Below are 26,337 nucleotides of genomic sequence, written 5' to 3' on the forward strand. Positions count from 1 at the left end.
CTGGAATGGCATGTTCTCTCCCAGAGGGTAACTCTTAGATCTTGGAATTTGGCTAAAAGAAGGAAACAGTATGTGGTGCTCTTGCAGAAGTCTGGAAAACAGAGTTGTAAAGTGCCCCAGATGTTTTTAATTATGGTCTGCACATTTCTTTCTCTCTCGACTTTAAAAGCAAAAATAAGTATTTTAACTACTTTGGTATAATTCACTAAACTGTAATTATTGATATTAATAATGATAACAATACTCTCTACCGTGTATTAAGTGCTTCTCAAGGGCCACGCCCAGCATCAGGCTATTCTCACAACAGCAGTAAGTCTGGAGCAGGAATCTGCATTTTACAAATGCTCATTTCACTCATGCACGTGCTCACTCACAGCGTAGAGAACATTTACTGATCCTTTGCTATGTGCTAGGCTCCATGCTGGTGCCTCTAAGAGTTTATGATTCATCACAACTAACAAGAGGACATGCTGTAACTAAAAGTCACACTTTTATTTTTCTCAGTTGAAATTGGCAGAGGAAATGGGTGGCCCTAAAGTAGAAATGAAATTCTGTGTAGTATTGGCTTTTTAGTGCATGGCAAAAGAAAAAAAATAAAAGGGTCTCATGAAATTTGTTTCTATTTCTAAACAAATTTCTGGGGTGGGGAGGGCATGGGATGGAGAATATATGAAGTTAAATGTATCTGTAGACCCTGCAGAGGAGAAAAGGCCTAGCTCAGTACTTCTTTTTTTCCAGTGCATTTTGCTCACTGTTTCCCAGCACTTCATGCTAACCTATCATAGAACAGCATCGTAAAGCACTGATTTGTCTGTCTCCAACAGCCTGTACACAAATTGGAGTCAGTCTCCTTAAAGGCAGGGGTGGCTTATTTATTGCCACCCCCGTCCCCACCGCAATAGCTGGAGCATTTTTAAAAGCTCATTTAATTTGATTACATTTGCAGATGAATGAATGAACGGATGATGGATTCTCTTGGGTGATTCTCCTGCAGACGTAAGCATGGACGTGCAGATTCACACCGAGGACAAAATCACACAAATACATATGTTCCTGTAGAGGTAGACATACTGTTCACATTACTGAAGTCCTCCCTTTGCTGGCTCAGCCATGCTGTGTGGCCATCTCTTCTATCCCCACTCCTCTCGCAAGCCCAGCTCCACCAGTTCAACCCCCTCCTACCACTACCACCACCACCAAACCTTCCTCTTTCAGCCGATGCAGAAGATACTTACCTTCCTAGTAAGCTAATCTAATCGTATGCCTAAAACAAGACATCAGCAGCTTCCAGAATTCCTGGCCTTTTAATTCCATGTGGTCTTGGAGGGGATTTTTGCCCTGAGTTTGTTGTCTTTAGGAGAAATCTCATTTCGGAGAACTTTCATCTGGGCGGGAGAGAGGAGGGCAGGCTCCTGAAAGAGACTACAGAACCCAGATGTGAAGATGACTGAATTCCTCAGTGCTCAGACATGCATTCAGGTAGGTGTCAGGAGCAGAGGAACTAACTTGACAGTGTGTCTTTGATGTCCTCAACGTTCTGCTAGATGCTTAGAAAAGATACCTCATCTAATCACCCAGAAAATGGAAGTTTCCACATTGGTGCTATGATTCTCATTCGGCAAATGAGGAAGCTAAGGCTGAGAATGGAAAGGGACTTGCCCAAGGCTAACAGTTAATAATTGACCACCTTAGAAACTATTCAGATTCATAATACTGGGGCCATTAGATAAGCTTTCTTCCTTCCTACCCGATATCTTATTATATACACAAAATATTGTCATTAGTATTACTGGGGATCCAAAGGTAGGATAGATAAACTCTTAGCCTTTAAAACACAGATATAAGAATATGAGAAAGTAACATAATATCATTATGGTATCTATGGAAATGCTCTAAAAGTAGTATAAGCAAATTTCTTAGAAAGTCAGAAGAAGGAAAAAGAACATTTTCTAAAGAAGGAAAAATGCAGCATTTGAGCTGGACCTTAAAGGGTGAGTATTATTTCCCTAGCAAAAAATGATGCTGTCAGGTAGCAAACACTATTCTTCTATCTTCTGTTCAGTAATTGGAGGCCTGTGAATCAAACTGACAAAAGACAAGTTAGCATGAAAAGTCACAGATTTTTATTTACATATGTGTATATGCAAGTTCACAGGAAAATGTAACTCAAAACCAACAAGCCTTTTTAATGGCTTAACCATGGATGTAAGAGGTGTTGCACCAAAGGGTGCAGAACATGATCCATAGTCACCCCCAAAGATGGCCAAAGAGAAAATAAAAGCCCTCAGTATCACTGGCATTCTCAGCACTAGCAAGGCAATGAGGAAAGGGGACAAGCCTCCTGAAAGCTGGCAGTGGTGCAAATGGGGTTCCCAGACTCCCACATGTCTGTTCAGCCAACTATAGATTCCTGAGACCCCTAACCTAATGGCTAGCTGCCTGCAGATGCAGGCCCAACAATCTGTACCCTCTGGGTGGTGTAAACCCCGAGAGAGAATGCTCTCACTGAATCCAAGCCATGCTGTCCGGACACAAAATGAGACAAACAGGACACAATGGCTATCCCTGGGAGTGAAAAGATCTACAGCCAAGAGAGGTCCAAACCTGAGCCACCTGAGTCATACTTCCCCAAAACTAGTTCCTTCACGTGTATTCTCCTGCCAATGTCAATTTAGAAGGAAAAGACAAAGACAAGTCCTTACTACCCTTGTTCACCTGGCCTCCAAGCAGTCATCCAGGTGACAGACTGCTAAGGAAAGCTTACCCTTGCCAACTTCACCAGCGGTCCTGAGGTTTCAGCTTCAGTCGCTGGAGCAAACCATCCCATCCTCATGGCCAAACTGTCAGGGAGGAAAAACTTTTCCTCTGTCCTCTTAGGTTCTGTACTTGGGATCTATGAATTACTGATCAGATTAAAGGCTGATCAGCAAAAAGGTCAGATTTTTATTCACTTATGTACAATGTACAGGCGTGCTCACAAAAAAATGTGACTCAAAGAGGTGGTTACAATTTGGGGCTTATGTACTAACACTCTAGGGGATGGGGAGAAGGGCACTTACTGGAAAACAAATGAGTTTTAGGAAGATAAGTGGGCCCAGATAGGAGATAGTTTGTGTAGTTGTCAGTTTAGGTGTGGTGCTAATTTCTATTTTTCAGAGATGAGAGTCAAGCTTTCCTGGCTGCTCTCAGAGAGGGGTTTTATGACAACTGAGTTCTTTTGGGAGATTCTGCTCTTTGATAAAGAATTAAAGAAAAAATCCTTTTGAAATGCCTTCAGCTCAAGTGTGACACAGTGGTGTATTCTGGACCCCTTCAATGCAGAGAAAGGGGATGATGTCTTAATACTTGTTACTGCTTTGTGAAAAATATGCCAGGAATACATCTTACCTTAAACGAAGCACGCTGTTTTGAAAGTGCACTTTTGACGCCCTAGCATTTAGGGACCTGAAAAACCAACCACTAAGTTTAGAGCTGCTCCTTCTCCTTCTGTTCCTCATCTTCTTCAACACCTTGTTCACTTTTCCCTAAGCCCGAGGTCAGAGGTGAACCAAAGGGCATAAAGGTCATCGTTGGGTATACGGATGATGATTGGCACAAGACTTGATTTTTATCTTAAAATTCTAAAATCTTAGTTTTTTTTAAGGTCATCCAATAGGAGTAAGTATTAAATGTCTATGACATGAGAAAAAAATGTATGTGTCCACCTAATAGGCCATGGGGAAAGGGCTCCTTATCTTCTAGAGACCTGACCTAAATGTAACAAGCCCAAGCAGAGTGACAAGGCCATTTAAATTAAAATTCTTAGGGGAATCTAAAGCTTATAATCTAGATAGGTTTATAAAATACAAATAGGTGGTTGAATATAAGAATGAGTCTTTGTGTTCTCATCCGGGAGCCATGGTCCTGGCTTGCAAATCTTGGTTCCCAAGTGGTATGATGAATTTTCTAAGAAACACAGGCTTAGATTTAACTATAGAAAATGAGGGCAGGAACACATCAAAGGAGGACCCCTGGAGTGAGAAACATTAAAGATAATTTTTTTCTGGAATTATAAGAGCCTTTGATTTTGACATGTTCTGCAACTGATACCCAATGAGCCCTCTGGTATGGAAACAGTATTTTTTTTTAAGTTATCTTAGACTGATTTGGAAAAGAAAAAGGTAGAATTATCACATTGAATTTTTTTAAGATTTAATAAACTCCAAATAAGCTAACCTAGTAAATGTTCTTAAAATTCTTGCTTCAAAAAGGAATAAAACCGTTATAAGTATGATTGTTGCATTTTCATGCTTCCCAAAGTCTTTTCATGGAATATTTCATTTGAAAACAATGATATCAATTTAGTATATCCACTGATGACTTGTAAATCAGTGAGTCTAAAGAAATAGGCCAGTGCTTGAGAACAGGCTTTGCCAATTCATCTTGTTCCTGATGACGGTGTTTAAACATAAATTTCTAATGTAAGTCCTTTCTTGTAACAGTGCAAAGTGAAGAAAACGACAAAGATATTTTACAATGAAGTTAAAATTAAGAATGAAATAAAAGTACACAGTAGGACCACTGCTCGTCTGTGAAAGTCACTTGTGGGTATCTGAAGAAAGCCCTATCTGTAGGATGTGCATAACAAAGCCACAGAATTTACAGTTTGACAACAGAAGCATGAGCTGGCTTTTGGCCCCCACGCACTTTCCACTGGATTATGTGTCCACCCTGTAGAATTCCATGAAAATATGCTACCATTTGTGTACACACACATACTCACACACATGACATGCACACACTTATACAGGCATACACTACCTCTGAAAAGATACGCAAGGAATTAGTAACATTGGGTACCTCGGGGGAGGAGAACTGAGTGAAGAGGGTGACAGAAGCAGACATGTGTCCTTAACTATCACTTGGTCTTTCTGAATTGTGTAATTACTGTACTTATGAATCACTTACTAAAAATAAAACAAAAGTTGTTAAGGAGTTTTTATTTTGAAGTAGAGGAGAAAGCAAATATACAAATGAATCTTACAGAACACAGTGTACCACATAGAGTAATAACAGTGCTTCGGCCATTAAGAGAACAATGGCCCCCTCTGTTTGGGAAGATCAAGAAGTTTCCTAAGGGACATAGACTTGGTCTTGGGGGCCTGAATAGGATTTCAGTTAACAGACACTGAAGGGCCTGAAGGAGGCATTTCAAGGTGAGAGGGAATGGTGAGAGTAAAGGCCAGAGCTTAACAAGGGTACTCCCTGGAGAACTTAGTAGGCCTATTTATGGAATAATAGGTCTGCACAGGGAGGTCTGGTAGATAAAATTGGCAGTCATCTGGAGTCATAATGGGGAAGATCTTGGCTTCCAGGTTGAGGCATATAAAGTTTGCAGAGCAGATAAATAAATGAGAGATTTGCAGCTGGGCACAGCACCAGATCTCTTCTCTAACAAGTTTATGTATTATAGTTTTTCTTGGAAAAAGGAAATTTAAAAAAATTAAAGTGCTTATTCTATTAGCAAATGTTGGCAATATTATCAGTTACCTGAGTCTTTAAAAAATTTTGTGTTCAATTTTCCTATACTAAGTAGAAACCTAAGTGCTATTAATTAACTTATTGAATTTTTAACTGCACTAGAACATAAAAAGTTTTAGTCCCAACTCTGCTAAGTAAAAAACTGCAACATAACAATAAATAAGATCAACAAAGGAAAAAAAACACCCAATAATGACCAAAGAAATATAAATGATTCTCTAGATTACAGGTCAGGTTTTGAGTCATTATAAAGCAATGAAAATAGACTTCCAACTCTGAGATTATGAATTCTATATTGTAGGAGTTTCTCTTTCTTTTTAAACCTTTAAACACATAAATTGAAAATTTTGTGTGCATGAATGCTTTTCATAGGTTATTTTCAGAAAATGAACTATAGATATCATATATAGATTCTGGAGGAATGAAAACTGTATTTAAATTAAAATGAGAAGCTTAAATTGGATAGATGTGAATGAAATGCTTTATAGAAGGTATCCATAGAAACCACTTAAAATAAAGAGAATTGTTAATTCTCTTTGTAAATTAAGCTCCCAGAATCAAAATGAGAATGAGACATTTTGTGTAGGTATGAATACAGTTTGGCCTTATCTGCATGAAGCACACCCATTGACGATTATATTTTTTTGACCGTGGTCACAGCTGATAGTCACAATCAATTTATGGCCTTATAGTTGATGGGATTCAGCTACTACAGCAACTGAGACACATTCAGTCAACTGTTGATTTAATCAAGTGATCAGACAACCACGGCTCTAGTGCCCCAACCTTTCAGCAGCTTCTTAACCACAGAAGAAATCAAACTTTAACTCCCACTTTATAGTCATGATGTAAACAGTTTTGGGACACTATTAAAAATAATTTGTAAAAAATAAATTTTCTTATGTGACTTCCCAAGAAAAGCCTCCATTTTCCACATTCCATTGTAGGCCTCTGTGCAGACATGTTTTACATTGCTACAGCCACAGTGTTTGGAATTCAGTGTTCTGCTTCTGTTTATACATATATATAGATAAATATTGATATATTGGAAACATTTTCTGGTCACATTTCTTAATTTCCTAATTTTCCTTTGTCATAATCACAAATGATGTCACTAAGTTGATCATTTCAGCAGTGCTAACTGTTCATTATTATTAACTGTACTAGGTCATTTTGCTAACTGCATAGCTTTTTCCGGTTCCTCCCCACTATAGGTAGCTCTATGATGAACTACTGTTGACCTCACTCGCTTCATATTCCAGCACATGCACTCTGAGCTGCTATTTATAATGGGCTCAGACATTCTCAACCATTTTCGCTACAGGACATCTTTATACTCCTAAGAATTACTGAATATCCAAAGAGCTTTTGTTTATTTGGATTATATCTGTCAGTATTTACCATATTAGAAGTTAAATTGAGATACTTTAAAAGCATTTGTTTTAAAATAACATTAAAAAACTATTTATATGTTAACATAAATAACTTATTTTTTGTTAAAAACAAATTATCTTTTTCCAAAGAAAAAAATATTTAGTGAGGCAAGTGGCATTGTTTGAGATTTTGCAAATCTTTTTAGTGTCTGTGGAAGACAGCTGAAATTTTGTATCTACTTCTGCATTCCATCTGTGGCGGTATCTCACTTTATGTAGCCTTTGGAAAACTGAGTGAAAAAGGCATGAACATCATAGTATTATCAAGAAAACAGGTTTGACCTGAAAGAGTATTGGTTGTCCCCAGGGACTTAAACACACTTTGAAAACCCACTGGTGTATGGCATAGTAAATATGCAAAATTATTACATGGCTACAGTGTTTTGCAATTCTGGAAGATACTTACCAGAGAAGAGACTTAATTTATTTCCTCTTCAAAAACATTAATAGCAGTGATTACTTATTATTGTCAATGTCTCTTCCTATTTTACTTTCTCTACAGGTTAGGAAATACTGGGTACTAGTGAACTAAATTTCAATTTTAATATCCATTAATATTAACTTTCCTAATTAGAATCAAAGTATTTTAGAGCTGGAAATGCTGAAAGAGAAGCTCACAATGTCATCCCCAATATGAGATTGGGGATCACAGGTTGTATGCAAAAAATTTTAGGTGAGGCAACTTTAGGTCGTACATAGCTATGATGTTAAGTAACTTTGAGGAAGGTGGTAAGAAAGATTTTTCCTGTTTGATTCTCCTCTCACTGGGTTACACTGGCCGGAAAGTCTTTGCTTGTGTTTGTTAGTATGTCTTTCAATATATCTTAACTAACTTGCAGTATCTTTAACTGACTTGTATATTTTCCAATTTATCATAAGGTTAGCCTAACTCTTAAACCCTTGGAGTATCTAGTTAGAATTTAATAGTATTGTTTTTATCATCTTATTTTTATCATTACCATCTAGAGCAACTTATTTGGTTTTTACCTTAATAAAGTTTAAAGATATTTGGTTTTAAAAAGTGCATTGATTTAAAGAAAAGTTACCAAGTATTAGTATGAATGTATGAGAAATAAATGGTTATGAGTAATAAAATGAATGATAGAACTTTGGCAAAAAAAAAAAGCCCACTGCAAAACCTGATTTAATTTTTTTTTACTATGGTATCATTGATATACAATCTTATGAAGGTTTCACATGAGCAACATTATGGTTACAACATTTACCTGTATTATCAAGCATCTCCCCCACTTCATTGCAGTCACTGTCCATCAGTGTAAAACCTGATTTAATTCTGTCCTCAATTTACAGGTTGGGAAATCAAGGCATAGAAAAAATTAACTTGCTCGAGGTAGCCACAGTAAGAGACTTAAATTCTGGCCTCCTTAAACTCAATTAAGAGCTCTTTCTACTACAACATGAGTGCTAATGTCTAACTTTTAACACATCAGTGTTAGAGTCTACCTCGGAAGCCCAACAAATGCAGGTTAAAACCCCTGTGCCATTGCAGGCTAGCTGTATAATCTTGGGCAGACTGCTTAGCTTCTATCTCCTCAGTTCACTTATCAAGTCCACATAATCCCTATTTCATCTTAATATTTTCCAATATTAAATGAGATAATATTCTAAATGGTTTAAAATGGCTCCTGGCACTCGATAGAGCTATTTTTGGTAGCCGAAGTTACTATCAGTGAACTGCAGAGCATTTGTAGCAAAAAAATCTTCTTAGCCAGGGCTTGGCTCCAGTGTGTGTGAACTGCATCTGCCACTTGGATCCTTAATTAAAGGCTGGAAATCATTGCATTTCTCTGGAGGAACCTAACACGCCTATGGTTGCGAGGAATGGAGGTAAAAAGTGTTAACTGGGAAATATGCAACCAAGGGTTAAAATAGCCTCGAAGGGAAAGCTGAAGAATTCTGGCCTCTGGTGCATGATGCTAAGCCAACTGTGTTTGCCTTTGTGAGCCCAGCAATGCTTCTGGTGAGCCTTGTTTGTAGTGGAAACTGACATGATCAAAGTGGGGAAAATTAAAACGATCCATCAGAATAGCAGTCAAGGCTGTATATGAACTCCCTAGAGGGAGCCTGGGGGAGCCTTGAACGTGAAGGCTCCCACTGAGGACAGACAAGCCAGCTGACAGCAGCTGGGAAGAAAAGAAAAGCGTCTCTCTAGGCAGACGTGTGTAGCTGGGAGATAAAGACTGGGTGGGAAACTGACAGGAGAGTTCAGATCTAGCACCTTGCAGTGGTGAAATGGAATGCTGACCTTGTGTTCCTTAGGATTCTTGCAGTACCAGGGTTGTGGTTTTCAGGTGTCTGTTTTTAGAGTGGAGTTACTAAGTGAAGCAGGCACTTTTAGTGTTAAAGCCTTTGGGGGTGTGAAGACTGCTAATTGCAATGGAGATCTTGTGCCAACTGCACAGTTCTAAGTGTTCTAAGGCATGATGTCATGCTTCTCCCGTATTCATTTCCAAATGTTGAAAAATTCTCATTATGATTAAGCAGAATTGAGGGTCCCTCAGTGGCTGGCATGATTCTGGATTGTTTGCTCACTTAGTCCTTTATCCCAGGATGAGAAATAAAACTCTTTGATATTCTATCAAGTATGAAACGGCCTTGGAGCCTCAGCGGTGCTAAGTTAGGATGCCTAAGTGAGGCATCCAGGAAATCATAAAACAGAAGTGTTGGATAAGATCTTAAAGAACTCCAGTCCTACTCACATATTTTAGAGATGGGGAAACTGGGGCCTGGAGAGAGGAAATTGCCTCGCTCCAAGTTAAGTAGTCTTCCACTTTTCAGGCCAGTGTTTGCCTATTGCCATGGCAAAGAATCCCCCAGAAAATGCACAACCGGCCTAGACTAATGCCCACATGAGAAACCATCACATTCTGAGCGCCTGTAAGTCGAAATGCTGCAGGTATCACTGTTTTTACTTCTGAAAATAATAATGATCCCATTTTTTCTGTTAGGTTTTTGTTCGGATTTTTCTTTGTGTATCTTGACATACTTTTTTACCTCTGTCCCTCCCAGGACACACTTCAGGAGAACTTCCTTGGGCAGCAGGAGGTAGACTCAGAATGAGGTTTTTATAAAGATCATTAACATAGCCAATACTGCAGCCAACGAGAGAATTTAATAATCATAATACCTTATATTGAGCACTGTACAAATTACAAAGAGCTTTTTAATCTCTTCTTCCACTAATCCCTACAGGGTCCTATGAGGGAGGCAGAGGAGTTGTTATTACCATCTGCGCCCAGGTGGAGGGAGCCCAGAGGTTTGCCTCTGGTCACAAGGCTCCAGAGCAGCTGACCCCGCGGCTCTGGGCTTCAGCCTCCCGGACCTGTCAGGGGTGGCACCTCTCTTGGAGAGCAGGGGCCCGGACTGGTGCATTCCCCAGGGTCCGTCCTCTGGGCTCTCGCCTTGACGGGAGTTCCAGGAAACGGTTTCCGCAGCAGGAGGGACTAGAAGGGGACATAAATGTTCAGACGGCGCAGGGGGCTGGGGTGGGGAAAGCAGCCCGCAAGTCTTCCATTTAAGAAGGTAAGAATTAGTGAAAGATTTGAGTCTGCAGACTTCAGAGATGAAACCCCAGGAAGAGGCTCCTTCCTGTCTTTTCTCGAGGCTCCCAGCAACTGCTTCCTTGAGGAAAACATTTGACATTTGCATTTCTTGTTATCTGCTTTGCTGGCGCGACCCAGCCTCTGAACGAGGAGGAGGTTAGGCTCACTTCGCTCCTGGCCGCGGACCCCTTGGGGAGAGCTCGCAGGCCTCCTGCCGGGAAGCCTGGGGATGGGAAGGGGTAGTCGGCCGGCATCAAAACCAGACGAGAACCGTGGGGGTACTGGGCTCCTCGCCCCTCTCAGCCAAGGCTTTCCCCCAGCTCACTTCCTGCCCAGGGCCCACCCCACACACCCCACCCCTTTCCCACCTTCTTCCAGATCCGCTTACTCCCAGACTTCTCTAAAATCGGGAACCTGGAAAAAGTAAACTGGGCCCTGCGGGGTTCTGTTTGTCTTTGGAAACCACGGATGGAGCAAGAAGTGGGGCCCACGAATGTGGACCCTTCAGGAATGACTCCCCCCACCCCAGCTGGGTCACCAAATGAGGCCAATTCATTCTCTGGAATGTAGCAGCCCGGGCAATGGTGATTGATACTGACAGGGAAGCTTTCATGTAGCAATATCCCCGGCCACCGGCTGTGAGGCAAAGAGAAAGAACTCTCTGGAATTCACAACATTCCCCCTCCAATTAATCCCCAGCCACCCCGCTGTGTGTGAATGGGTTGTGCTGGGGATTCGTAGCTCTGATGCGGGGGATTTGCTGATTCCTTTGAGCCCCCTGAGGAGAGGTGATATGGAGAGCAAATAATCAGCATGCAGCGCTGAAGCGTCCTAATGAATTGGCTCGGCTGGGCCTGGCTTCACTATTTGTACACTTTCAGGCACCTCGGAAACTGGGTTTGCAGACAAAAACCTGTGCTGAGGGGCCCTCAAGCCCCGACCTTTTGTGGACCTGGATCGCTGCAGCCTCTCTCACTAGTGGAAGGTTGGAGCCTTGTCTCAGAACCCAGACACCAGGGGAAAAGTGACTGGAACCCTGATTCCAACTCCCACCTGGCCTGCCCTTACGGCCCCCCTGCCTCAGTCATGGGCTCACCCCAGTCAAGACCAGAGTTCTGTTCCGTGTTTGCAGTTGGCTTAGGCACAGTTTTTAATCTAAGTGCTTCTCAAAAGCTATTTTTCACTCATAACTCCAGGTTCACCTCTGAGAAGCCTTCTGCACTAGCAAGAATAAACTGACAGTTCAATGTGTGCTCTGTTTTGCTGGATATGGGGTCTGTCTTTGTCCACTTGAGTGCCTCCCACAGTGCTAAAAAATAATAATAGTGGCTGATCAAAAAAATAATGACTAACATTAATGGAACACTTACTATGTGCCAGAAACTCAGTGTATGTGCATTATCACACTTAATTCTCACAGTGATCTTTGAAATAGGTGCCATTCTCTGCTTTATTTTACAGAGGAAAACGAGGGTTTGGAGTTCCTAACCATCCTGGAGTCAGATTCCCAGAAGGGTTTGCCCCTCCAAACCACCTGTCTTTGTTCAGGCTTTCACTGCTGCTTCTCACCAGGAGTGTCTGTCATGGAGATCCCAGCTCCCAAGCACGCAGACCCTTTAGCCCCCTCCACACAGCAGCCAGGAGCCTTTCTGAGAGACACCCCATGGGTCACTCGCCTCCTTAAACTCTTCAGAGCTTCCTCAAAGAACTCTGGAAGAAAATGCAAACTCCTCACCTTACCACACAAGCCCCTTTATGATCAGACACCTGGAAAGAATTAAGTAAAGATTGAGGCATAATCCCAGTTCTGCTGGGTGGGGCTGTGAAGGGAGTGAGGGCCCCTTTTCTTAGGATCTGGAGCCTACTTTTGGACCTGGCTCCTTGAGGACAGTTTCCACTCTGGCCCTGCCCCCATCTTGTCACTCTTGGCAGTTGCCACTATTTACCTGCTTTCCTGGGTCCCCTCCATTCAGGACAGAAGGCATTAGGTGCAGGCCATACTTCTGGTTCCATTGTATCTGCAGGGGAGTCAAGATGAGCCATTTGGTTTTTAAGGGTTTTTGGTGCCAGGAACCACAGGGCATGAGATAAAAACGACGACAGTGTTCCTAACTATTCAATGGTCAGTGACAACCAATCTGCAAGTTCATACCTGTGTGCCAAGACATTACCTTTTGTACACCTGGGCTTTCCTCCCTCAGCTGGCCAGCGAGCCACCCGGCCTCTCCCATGGGCCCTGCCTGATGCTCACTGTTCTGTTTTAGCAGCTGCATCTTTGTTTTCATAGCAATGAAACTACAGTTATTTAAGGATTTCAATATAAGTTGTCCCTATTTTATAAAAGTACATATAAAATGGAAAAATCTAACTTTTCACATGAGATGCTGGTAAAAGTGTGGGGGTAACTGTGGCAAACAGGACAGTCACAGGGCCCTGCATTATGTGGTTTATGGCAGAAGGGCCAAGAAAGACAAGAATATGAAGAAATAAATAGATCAGACCACGATGGTCAGCAGCATAAGGAAATAAATAGGGTGATGTGATAGAGGGCTGGCAAGGACTGCTTTAGATTAGAGTATGGCTTTCTAAGCAGGTGGCATTTGAGCTGAGACCTGAATGGTAAGAAGGAGCCATCCATGCAAATAACTGAAAGTCGAGCATTACGGACAAGTGCCAGGGACCTGAGGCGGGTGAAGCTTGCCTTCCCCTATGACACAGTTAGGAGTCAAGAAGGGCTAATGTATCTTGAATGAGACAGGGGGTGAGTGGGAGATCAGACAGGAAGTGTGAATGAACAGATTTTTAGGATCTTGTGGGCCAATGGCTTCCCACATTTTTTAATGCAACCCATAGTAAGAAATACATTTTAGGTTGCAGTCCACTACACGTACACACACACATCTGAAAGACAAGTTTCATAAAATAATATTTATCCTTACTACACACAGTAAACTCTGATATTTTCTATTTTATTTTATCTTAAAATGCTGATACTTACTAGTATATTGGTTTCACTGCCTAGTAAGTGGCTTGGTCTGTCCTAGACCATAGTAAAATGTCTGGATTTTATTGAAGAACTTTGGTATTGGTGTAATTGGAAAACTTTGGGAAGTTATAAGCAGGAGAGTAACATGATCTGATTTACACTTTGAAAACTTCACTTTGGCTTCTGTCAAGAGAACACACTGTATGAAGGTGGGTGAGAACAGCAGCAGGGGGACCAGTTAGGAAGCTGTTGCATGTCATCCACGGGAGGAATGGTGGTGGCTTGGACCAGAGCGGCAGCAGAAGAGACTGAGACAAGTAGATGAATGCTTTAACACTGGGAGGTAAAGCCAACACTGGATGTGGAGTGTGAAGCAGAAAGAGGAGGCAAACAAACCCCAAGAGTTGTTTGTTTGTTTTTAGCAATGAGTGGTATAATTATTAGCTAGATGAAAAATTGGGGGATGATCAGGTTTTGGGGAATGGAAACACTGTTTTGGATATTTCAAGTCTAGGATATCTATGTCTGTTATACATCTTAGTGGAGATGTTAGGTAGGGAGTTAGTCGTACCAGTAAGTGTGCTTTGGTGAAAGATCAGGGTTGGTGATGAAGCTTTAACAGACAGTGGCACATGGGTATTATTTAAAGCAATGGGACTACAGGTATTTACCTAGAGATAATGTGTGGCTAGTGAAGAGCAATAGGCTTAGCAGCACCTTTTGGGCCACACCAACATGAATAGGTCTGGCAGAGAAAGAGTACATCTATTCTGAAAAGGATGCTGCTGTAACAAAAATGGAACATAAAAAACCAGTAGGTATACTGCAAGTCTCAAGTGGTCATCCACTGGACTTAGGATGGACAACTGTGTGTTAAATTACAGAAGAAAAATGAAACCTAAGAATATATGGAAATGCTGGTGATAGATCACCAAAAGTGTAATTAAGAGTTTTGTAATATGTTTAACTTTCTGGGGATAGAACACTTTTTACATTGTTTGTATGACTTCCTGTTGAATTTTTACCCATACAACTTTAGTGCTGTTTTTTAGGAATTCTTCACAAAAGTGGGGGACTCTCCGGGTAGTAGAACTTACTGACTCTAAAACTATGCTCTTATACTCTCCTGTCTCTATTAGATATTCTAGCTGAAGGACTTAATACTCTCATTCTGTCTAACTTTCCTTCCTAGGGCTGAGAAACATCTATTTTCACCTGTCTTAATAGAGACCCTACCCTTGGTCTTCCATCTTTCTCTTCCAGACAGATAAAGATGACTTAATTGTATAAGCCATTCTAAGAAAAAGAAGAATTTTCACTTCTTTCTCTCTTCTTCCCTCCCTCCATCCCTCCCTTTCTTCTTTCCTTTCTTCCTTTCTTTATTTCTCTTTCTTAAGGGCAGTAGTTTTCAAACTTTAAATAGCCCCAAATAGAAAATAACGCTGGATAATGGTACCCTTTTCTACCCTTTGTAAGGACCTCTCAACATTTTCATGAATTCCTAGGGTTTCACAGATCCTTACTGAAGTAGATTCATTTCCTCTTTGAGGAGACTTCAGTTAAGAGAAACTCTAACGTCATAAACTGTTTGTTTACCGAGGGAGGGCAAATTAAGATGGTTCCCTGGGACAGGATCACTGATAGGATTTCATCCTAGCAGAGTAGTGGGGAGCCAGAGAGCTTACACAGGTTGTCTCTTACAGAAAAATCACATTTCATTAGTTGATCAGAAAATATGGTCTATCCAATAAAAATTTAAATAACTTAATAAAAATACATTGGTATGATTTTTTCAAAAGGCAATATAATATAGTTTAAACAATGCTCAGTTTGGAATCAGAAAACTTTAGTTCAGTCTCTGCCTCTGACCAGCTACAAGCTTGGCGTAAAAGCAAGTAATGTAATTCCTCTGAGCCTCAGATTTGTCTAGTATTACTTGGGCAAAAAGTCTTCCTCATAGGTTTTTGCAAAGATTAAATACAAATAACATGCAGAGCACCTAGTACCTGCCAGTACTTGTCACACAGTCGGCTCTTAATGTAAGACAAATAGTTATTATGATGATACAGTTTCTGACATTTGGTGACAAAGATGAAGGCCAAGGTCAGATATGGCCTTCAACCCTATAAATGCTGAGTGGTCTGGCCGATATTGAAATGGAGCACGACGTGTGTTTAAGAGCTAAGTGAAATGGATTTTGTAATATATAGTAATACTTTGGATGACTTCTCAGAAATTCAAGTTGTGATGTACCTAAGGAAGTGAAAAAGCCAAAATTTTCTGGCCCCTGGCCTAACAGCCTGGATTCTTTTGAGTCGATAAAGTTTGTCCTCTTTGTTCTTATTTAACAGAGATTAGGTTCTGACCACAGCTCATTTCTGCATTATTTCCTCGCTGGGATGCCTCTCTGAGTTTGCAGGGCACAGAACACAGAACACAGAGGATGAACATAACCAAGACATTGTATTTATGAAAACGGGGATCTGCATATTTAAATGAGATTCATTCATTCCTTGTTTCTTTTGCTCAATAAATATTTACTGAGCTTTGTGTACTAGGAACACATATGCACACACTGTATTGTGCCAGTGACAAGGCAAACAAAACTCTGCCCTCATGTGGGGTGAGGCTATAAGTAAACACATAAATAAATAAGATAATTGCAGGTCATGATAAGTGTGATGAAAAGTAAGCAGGGTGCTGTGACAGAAACTAACAGCAGTAGTCAGAGAAGGCTTCTCATAGGAGATGGTGTTCAAGATGAGATTTAAAAAGCTGGCCAACTGAGGGGTCAACAGAGAAGCTTTCCAGGCAGAGGCAACAGCAAAGGTGTTGGGGCGGGAAAGAGCTGGAAAAGTTTTAAGAACACCTGAAAAGCCAGCATGCCTGGAGTATAATGAAGGAAAGATGGGGAAAACAAGGCAGGAGGTGTAGGAAGATTGTCTAAGTCTGTGGGAGATCAATGAAGGCTTTGAAACGGAAGTTACACGAGCTGGTTTACATTTACAGAAAAGTCACTGTAGAGAAGACAGATGGGAGAAGGGGACTGCCATGAGAAGGTATGGATGAACATGGAGGGGGGCTTAGAACGGAGAGGGCTAGAGAGTTTCAGGATGTATTCTGGAGGCAGAGCCAGTAGGACTCGCTGGTAGACTGTGTGGAGTGAGAGAAAGGAAAGAATCTTAGTTTCAGGTGGTTCTGTCACATTCAGAGAAAGAGAAGTCTGTGATATGATCAGTTTGGGAGTCGGGTGAAGAGGGAATCACATGTTCCATTGTGGAAATGTTAAGTTTGAGACATCAGTGAGACAGGCAAGCAGATATGCCAAAAGTCAATGAGATAAAGGAGAAGGAGGCCTGGAGCCCAGGGGAGACTGTCAAGCTGGAGATGGACATTTGAGAGTTTTCAGAAATTAGTTTGTATTTGAATCCAGAGTAATAGTAATGGAGAAAATCATGTAGGAAGAGGAAGAAGAAAAAAGAGCCCAGGATCTGCCCTAGGGGACTCCAAAATTGAGACAATTCTGGAGGAAAAGGAATTAGCAGAGGAAACCAAGAAGCCATGGCCTCAAGGTAGGAAGGAAACCATTAAGTAATGAATACAGGAGAAAAAACAGGAGGGGTAAGTGTTGTAGGAATGAAGAGGTACTCAGCTATGTCGGAGTCTTATTTACAACCTCATACAAACTTCTTTATATGATTCTCAGCAACACCCATGAGCAATCTATTTAAACTTTTCTTTTTGAAGTCAATATAGGAACTTTATTTTATGTTTTTAAGTTTCAGCTTTATGGAGGCATAGTTGAATTATTTAAACTTTCTGAGTGTTAAGTGTCCTCATTTATAAAATAGAGGCAATACATGCATTTTATAGGCATTTGTAAATATTGAATAAGATGATTTATTTTAACTATTCAGAGAACACAAGCTATACAGTGCTCAATAAGTGTCAACTATTATGAAATACCATTATGGTTAGAAACTGGAAGACCCACATTCTAGTGATTTTCATGTAGATCCTGCATTTATCAGTTGTTTCTTTGGGCAACAGCAATCATTTGAATTTTGATTTCCTTACCAGTTAAATGGGAAAAATAATTCTTGTCCTGCCTTCCTTTCTCATAGGGCTGTCTGAAGGATTAAATGGTGTAGTGAATATGAGAAGGTTCTATAAGCAATCCAGTGCTAAGTAGATAGGAGGAACTTCTATTTGTCCAGTAGAATTTCTCTTTGTCTAACTTTCAAATCAGTCAAGTGTCTACATGTTAGGAGTGCTGGGAATAGATCTGAGGGAGGTAATAGGCAAAACTGAAAAGTGAAGCTTTTTAGCTAGACCCAAACATCTGATGTAAGTTTCAGCTCTACAGGACCCTGTTCCCCATACTTTCTTTTGAAGAGAGCCACAAGAATAAAGGTAATAATGCAAATAGAAGCAACTGGTCCCTGGTCCTGCTATCTTCCAAGGATACGTAATCCATTGTAGATGTTCAAGATTTAGCCTTTGTGGATTGAGAATGCACAGCCAGCGTAGTTCACAAGGGCGGGAATGCTTCTCTTCCAAGTCACGCCCACTCTCCTCAGTTCTCCTTGGCTCTGGAAGAGGCAAGCAGAATGGGAAAAGGGAAGTGAGGAAGAAGAAAACAGGAGGGAAGTAGAATGATGCACAGGGAGGGAGCTAGGGAAGTAACCCTTAGAATTGGGAAGAGGGAACACCATCCTCAAATTAAATTTCCTGGAGGGAAGTGCTCCTAAAGTGCCTCTGGACCAAACACAAAATGTTTTCTAATGAAGAAACTAAAGTTAGCGAGGTAAAATGACTAATTAAGGGTTACTTATAAAGGCTGATAGTTTAACGATCACTGGTGATTTTCTATGGAGTGTAAAAAATAACAGCAAAACCTTGCTGTTATCTTTGACATCTCTCTTTCTGTCTCTCACACTCAAATTCATCCATAAACAAATTCCTTTGCACCTATTAAAAAATAGATGCACACCCTGAATGCTCATCCCCTGCACCACTACCATCCTAAGCAAGCCACCCTCATCTCTCCTCTGAACTGGTGAATTCTCTCAGGCTCTGGCCTTGTCCCAGTACAGTCTTTTCACAAAGTAGCAGAATGATTGTAAAAACTTAAGATCATGTTGCCTCTCTGTTCAACACATTCACTGGCTTCCCATTTACTCAGAGTAAAATTCAGAAAGCTAACCATCACCTATGGAGCCCTGGATGACGCTGCCTCCCCCGTGCTGCTTTCATTTCATGTCCCACCATTGACCGGCCCGCGCATGTGCACACTGCCTCCCCCATCCCCTCCCAAGCCCTCCCTTCCACTGCATCCTGTTGGCAAAGCAGCATGCTCCTACCTCAGGGCCTTTGTGCTTGGAGGTTCCCTCTGCCTGAAACATCTTCCTCAGGTCTCTGCCTGGCTCACTCTTCACCCCTTCAGGTCTCCTTGAGGGTCAGCTTATGAGACCACCTTCACAGCCAGCTTTGTTTAAATTAGCACACACAACCAGCATTCCAGTCCTCTACTTACTTCCCATCTAGCTGTGTCACCACTGTACATGTTTCATATGTAGTTATCTATCTCCATTCACTAGAATGTAAATTCTAGAGTTGTGAGGATTAAAGGAGACACTGAAATTAAGTGCAGTCAGGGCAAGAGAATAAACGTTTGTTGAGCACCCTCTGGGCTGGACACTTGGCATGCTATCATTCTCATAACACTCTGGTAAGGCAGGTATCATTTTTCCTATTTAACTGAGATTAGACAGTTGTTAGCCAACCGGCAAGTGATGGAGTTTAGGGTTTTCACCCAGTGCCCTGTGGCCCTTTCATTCGTGTCCTTTTCTCCACAGGCCACCTTCAAATGTTGGTTATTTCCAGGACAGCATCAGGAGCCCAGTGTGGAAGCCAATGTCATATACTGAGTTGTTATTATCAAATCTTGGTAAGAGAACAACCATGTGAAAGAAGGTCTTTTAGCAAGCAAAACTTGTCTCCTTGAGGTTAAATCTTGCAAAAGATTTAAACTTCAAGCTTAAAATGCAGCTGGGCCCCCTGAAAGAGCTGTAGCCAACCAGCAGGCTCAGTAAGGCCTTCCTCAGCCTCTGCCTGACCAGGGTCACGACTTGTTTCAAAGTCCCTCTGGAGTGCCGGTGCCACTTTTACCTGCCCTCCTCGGTGGGGTCTGCCGTTTCCTGGAGAAATGCTCTCTTCTCAGCAGGCTTCCTTCATATGCCACAAAGGGAGGAAGAATGGCCAGGTTAAAGCAAAACTCCTGCTTTCTTCTTTTGGACCTCTTTCTGGCCCTTTTTAAATACATGTTGTGATATCTGCCCGAGGCTCAGGGAGCTTCATTTTTAACTCTTCTATGTCCCGAATACATTCTTAGTGAATGATGTCTTCTCCCTTTCAGGATTTTTGGGCCAGTTGGGTCCAGGTAAGTCGCCTGTCTCAAAGGAATGCCACTGATTCTGATAGAAAGCTCCATGAATGTGGATCACTATCCTGCTAGTCTTATTTTCATTTTGGTTGCACTGGTGGGGAAAAGTGCTTTTTTCACACAATAAATTGCTGTAATGAGTAGAGTTTTCCATTTGTATCTCAGTGTAGGTGGGGTGGCAAGCCTGGTCAAGTAAATAGGTTTCTTAGAACAATAGTTTTCACAGTTTTCATGTTCATGATATTTTTAGTGGCAAGACTTGAAAGGATTAAGATTCATCTAACAACAGTAAACAAGTCAGCAGTCATTGCTGATCACTCTGAACCACTGAAAATAATATATTGTCTCATATTTTATTTTTTTTTTCAGTATTCCCTTGATCTCTCAGCCCCTATGCTGCTGTTTGATAGAAATGTTAACTATCTTAACTTACCCTTTCTTATATTCACAGGAGAGTGTTCTCAAGTGTTCCAGGAAACAGCGCATTGTTTGGCATCTGCTTGAATCTGTGATATAATCCTTTCTGGTTCACAGCAAGCTTTGTTCTGCTCTACATCACTGTGGGTTGCACAATCCACTGAATGCCATGCTTAATCTGACAGCCATTTCTGAATAGAATATCTTTAGTGACTGCCAAAATGTATTGGGCATATTGATAAAAAATGAACAGCACATCCAAATTTATTTTGCATCACACCATTTATAAATCATTGGTCTGGACAAATGCAGTCCAAAATTCCTACTTTCTCTGTTCTCTTTTATTATCTTCTTTTACATAAAACTGTATGTAACTTCTGCTTTTGCCAAGATAGTTTGTGGGGATTTTTTTTTTGCCTCCCAAATGCCAACTTCCCTGCTGAGTTAAATCAGGTTATGAAACAGTAATATCTAAACACAACTCTGGTTCCTCAATGAAGGAATCCAGTTTGGAGAAATTGTGTGCATGTAAAAAATATGAGCTTGATTCACAGCCACTGGTAATTGAGTGCTGCTGGTCTGAACTCCATTCTTTCCTCTGTAAAATAGAGTTAAGAATGCTACCTACCTGTGAAGATTAGATGAGGTAATATATGGAGTTTGTGTGGCACGATGTTTAGTTAGTCCTAATTTCCTTTTCTTCATGGCCCTGTCCTCTTCAGGGTACCTCTATGTGTTTGTTGTGCTGTTTGAAGGATTTGGATCAGGTCTAAAGGACAGAAAAGTTGGAACTGACAGCTAGTTGGTAAACAAGAGTTAGAGGCTGACTTCCTGAAGTAGTGAAAAGATGTGTATTAACTCTATTCTTCAGAGGTTGTTTAAACATAGACCTCTCTTTTTATATACCTGGATTTTACAGATATATATAAATATAGATAGAGATTTTTTTTTCCCAGGAAAATCTCAGTAATGCCATTTGCCCTTAGCCTGGGTTCTAATCCTGGACAGCAGTGCTGAGGAAGAAGGAGACTGAGGCAGGGACAGTCAGAGGAGAGCCAAGAAACAGGTGCATTCAGCTGCCCTACGTAGTCAAGTGAGACTGTTACCTGATCTCATGGTACTTTCTTCTGAGAGACCACAAAAACCACTGCTTCTCAAGCTCACCCTTCTAAGAGAGGAAGGATGGAGAATTTACCCATTTGTTCCCATTTCTCCTTTGTCAATGTTTGCTCCCAGGACAGTAATTCCTTTACATGTCAAGGCTGTGCATACGTGGTACCCAAAATAATATATTGTCTCACATTTTAATTTTTTTCAGTATTCCCTTGATCTCCCAGTCCGTTATCTCATCCCTTAGCATCAACTGGAGCAGGAGGCAAGATGTGTGTTGTGTGAGCATGTGTAAAATGCTGTTAGATTGTGCCCACATGAACTTACAGTCCAATGAGAATTTGCCAATACAGTGACTGTTGGTGCTGGAACAAGAGTGGCAATTACAGAAACAGGTGAGGTCGAGACATCTGAAGCAAACAGAGATGGCATATGATACAATCCACTCCCTTGCACCATTCACATCAACTCACATGTTCACAGTATATCTGCCTACCACACTATACTGAGAGACCTCTCTATTTTTTTTGGTAAGGATAGCATGCTGTCAGTTGCAACTGATTCCAGGGGTATACTAACCATCATCTCCCTTCCTCACCATCTATTCTCAAATCCCCTTACCTTTAGCTGCTTGCCTGCTGGGGTACCAGGGACCCTCCTCTTTGAGGGTATGTACAGAGAGTCACCTTGCTCTTGTCAAGCTATGGTTGCTACAAGTGATCCTCTGCTGGGCGTAAGACCAAGAGCTACTTCAGTGCACTGCCCTTTCCATGGCAGAGGTGGCCTGTTGTAATTGATCTCCTGCTGACCTCGAGGTTACCTTAAGGGACAGTACCATACTGATGGCTCTGACTGGATCTCTTCTCTTGGGAAACTGGGTATTCACCAGGGTGGTAACTGCATCAATCTTGATAAAAGGAAGTCCACTCCGCTAGACCCATCTAGTGTCTTTAATTACTGCCATGTAGCCATTTTATCAACGACCTATTTCATGCTCCTTCAGGTTGCTAAGGAAAGGGGAAAACTGACATCTGCAGGAAGAGTCATTTTCTTCTAACTGCTGAGAGCTTCCTCTGCCTGGTATACTCTCTAATGAGCACTTTTGTGAGACACAAAGTTATCTGCACCTTTGTGCCCACTTCTATAGATTCATTTACATACTTTTTTCCCAGAACTACTTGTCTAAATCTTTAGTGGTGCTGTTCTTTCTAAGCCCCTCAACAACTAGCCAAGTCATGCAACTACTTACCAGGAGGCTAAGTACCTCAAGCTACATCTCCCTCCCCTAGAACTGGATGACCCAGGGCACTGCTGAAAGTTTTGTTCACTGGGAGGATTCCTCTTTACTATTGCCCTCTAGAAATAACTGGAATTGTAATGACAGTTGTCCATTTTCAGTCAGCACCAACATATTATGCCAACCCACTGGTGAAATGAGCCCCAGTTCTTCCTTTTTCTGACAATTGGTTGTAGGAAATCTGTCTGTGCACTATAGGTTTGAGTTTTAGAAGAGGCATTGATACAATAGGAATAGGTGACCTGGGAGCCTGAGTACTGTTTATGCAATTTACCTGTGCCTCCTTGAATTCCTTGGGTGCAATCCCTAATGTACTGTTTCCATAGACTGTGTTGCACTTGCTTCAGTTTATGATACAGTGGATTAAACAATATCCAGCATATGATGGGCTGCTCTGGTCACGTAGTCCTTGATATCAGTACTCAGTTCCTCCTAGGGCCTAGAGAATGTCAGGTGTTGATTTTCAAACAGAAAGTTGTTTCCTGATGCAAAAGGCATGGTCTGAGTCTCAAGCTCTAGGAGACTATGTAGCAATTCTCCTATTGGGACATGCCTGGTCCTCCACCCAGCATTCCCATCTGCCACTGACACCTTTGGTTTATAGCCTGAGTGGGAGGGCAGGTGTGTCAGCAGTCTCAAGGTGCTGCAAACTCCTCTGTTGCTCTGGTTCGTATTTGATGGCAGCCTTCTGAATCACCTGATAGATGGGAATTGAGAAGTGTTCCTAAGTGCAGTGTATGCCGTCTTCAGAATTTAAAGAGACCAACTCAGCGCTCAGATGTGCAACTCTTCCTTAATGGCAGGAAGTGCAAGATGCAACAACAGTTCTTATCTCAGAGATGAGCTACTATCCAACAGAGTAGCCGCTAACCCTACATGGCTATTTTAATTCAAATGAATTAAAAATTTAAAAAATATATAAAGATTCAGTTTTATAGTTTCATTAGCCACATTTCAAATGCTCAATATCTACATGTAGCTAGTGGCCTTTTTATTGGACAGCATAGATACAGAATATTTCTATGATGGCAGAAAATTCTGATGGACAGCACTATCTGAAAGGCTCTGTCTGAACATAACAGGTTAAGACTTGAACACAGGTCTGCATGATGCTGAAGCCCATGCTTTTTTTCCATCAGCAAGTTGCAGAGGGTCTGGGTCTAAGAAAAGGCTTTCTTGCTGTTGTGCTCAAGGGCAACATGAACTTTCCAATTAGATTTTTGTGCAGCTGAGTTTTGGTTCATGCAAAAATCTTTTCATTTCAACAAATCTGAAAGACATTTTATCTAAAGGCCAGATCTGCTGTGGCAACTCCTTATATCTGATCTCTCTTTCTGGGCTACAGTGGACTTAGAAAGCAGTTTTATTTTTAAAGAGAGTTTTCTACAGCTCAGAAATATTATGTATTTCCAAAGAAATAGGGCTGAGTAGAATTCTGCGACAGACTGCAGAATCTCTCTGAATGCTGCAGTTCTGCATTTGCATCTGCACTCTGTGAAAGGCAAGAATCTTTGTCCCCACAGAATGTAACTAAATGGCAGCTGGAGTATGAATGGACAGAAAAACACCCTCCTTCCTCTAATAACACCACTTATGGCAGACAGGCAAGGTTCTCTTCTGAATGTGGTAAAGAGATGCTATTATGATAAGAGTAATTATTATACATTTGTTAAAATCCCATTTAGGGAGTGTTGTATTGCTGCTATTTTAAAAGAGGTTTGCTAACCCTGCAAGTTGGAGGGAGAGATTAATCAGTGTCAATGGAAGGATCTCTGAGATAAAAACAAATTAAGCCTCCTCATCCAGCCTTTTCTGGGTGTCCTGAGTTGCTGTTTCCTTTGTGACAGAGATAGTGGTTTGATCTATTCTGATTAGAGAGAAAGGAAGGGAAAGCACATTTGCTAAAGGGCATCTGATGTGTGGTGAAAGGTACTTTAAAAGAAGAAGGCACCTTTGAGCTAGGATTTCTCATTGTTCCCACCCAGCCCACTGGAGGACATTGCTAAATTGAGGCATTTGTGCCCTAGGACTGTGTTTGTGACATAATTTGAACAGGTATCTGTTTTGCATGCTCCTTCCCAAGCCATTGGTGATGATTAACTCTCATTTCATTCCAACAGTCAAAAGAAAATGGGATTAAAAAAACACAGTTGTTTGTTTCTTTTAAATTCTTTCATGAGTACTAAATACATTTGTTTCAGGATTGCTGACTTGGTGGATATTTAAAAAATATGACAGGTCCATCTAATTCTCATCTGACATAGTTCTCATTAACTTTTATCCTTTGTCCAGTCCCAGTGACTATAATATTTCCTCATCATCCCTCCCACCAAATATTTTGAACTTGGAACCCAGATTTCTGAGACAGATTTCATTTCATGTATTGTACCTATTGTCAGGTAAGGCAAATTATGACATATGTACCTAAATGCATTATGATTTTTTTTAACCCTTATGAGATTTATTACATAAGAAAATTTATAAATAACAAAGAAATCTTATGTAATGTACCAAATTTTAGTTTCAGAAAATATATGCATTTATTATCCAAATCTTGACCTAGTCCATATATTTCAATTGGTTTTGCTAACTGCATGACTTTATTCCAATTATGTAATCTGAGACTCAGTTTTTCTTTTAAATGATAAAAAGATAAGATTCAAAGATGGCTGCCTGAGAGGAGAGACAGAGGCTTCCTCCTAAAACTGGATACAATTACAAAATTTAATTAGTGCAACTAATCCTGTGAGAGACACAGGAAAGAGGGCAGCATCAGACTGCACACACCTGGAGAAAAGAGCAGACCTCAGTGAACGGGGTAACTTATCCAGGGCTGTGGCTCGTGGGACCTGAGCCCCTCCCCCACCCCAGCTCTCCCACCCCAGCTCACTGGCGGGAGGAAGAGAAACGTAGCAGGGAGGGAGTGGAAGGCCTGGGACTGCTAAATACCTAGCTCTGGAGATCTGCTCTGGGAGCACAAACCTACATTTCATGGTGCTTTCATGAGACTCACATGACTACCGGGTTGGAAAGTTAATACAGGCAGAGTTCCTGGGGAGACTGGGATTCCGGCTGCTTGTGAAAAGCAGGGATCCATATCCAGCTGCTCTGGGACAAAAACTTAACACCTGTGTGCTCCACCCACTGGCTCAGGCAGTGGAGACAGGCACAGCAGCTGGGAGGCAGGGAACAGCTCTTTCCTACCCCAAGTACTCCCCTGCGACCCCTGACATTGCTTCAGGGGCACAGCAGCTCCAGAATAGAGCTTCTGAACAGTAGAGGGCGCCATATACAAACATGAAATGCCAAAGGAACCTTGTCCAGAGTAAAATTGTTAATACAACTCCTGAGAAAGATTTAAATGATAGGGACCTCATGACACTTCCTGAAAGGGTGTTAAAAATAAAAATAATCAACATCCTAATGGAGGTACGGAAAGACATCCAAGAACTCAGGAATGAATTCAGGTCAGAGATCCAATCGTTAAAGAACACGATGGAGGGTATTAAAAGCAGGTTGGATATGGTGGAGGAGACAATAAATGAAATAGAAACTAGAGAAGAGGA

At 41.3% G+C, this 26,337-nt stretch overlaps 1 long non-coding RNA gene across 1 annotated transcript in view; it reads left to right on the forward strand.

Annotated features, from left to right (window-relative positions):
• The window catches only part of LOC140848914 (uncharacterized), a 53,659-nt gene extending 31,597 nt beyond the window's left edge, over positions 1 to 22,062 (forward strand). Inside the window, exons 3-5 of the long non-coding RNA XR_012130207.1 lie at positions 947 to 1,479; positions 19,361 to 19,452; positions 20,399 to 22,062. This is a non-coding gene — a long non-coding RNA (uncharacterized lncRNA). The remainder of the gene's footprint in view (positions 1 to 946; positions 1,480 to 19,360; positions 19,453 to 20,398) is intronic.
• The last annotated feature ends 4,275 nt before the right edge of the window (positions 22,063 to 26,337 follow it).

This window comes from Manis javanica, chromosome 4 (genome assembly GCF_040802235.1).
Source record: "Manis javanica isolate MJ-LG chromosome 4, MJ_LKY, whole genome shotgun sequence".
NCBI lineage: Eukaryota > Metazoa > Chordata > Mammalia > Pholidota > Manidae > Manis > Manis javanica.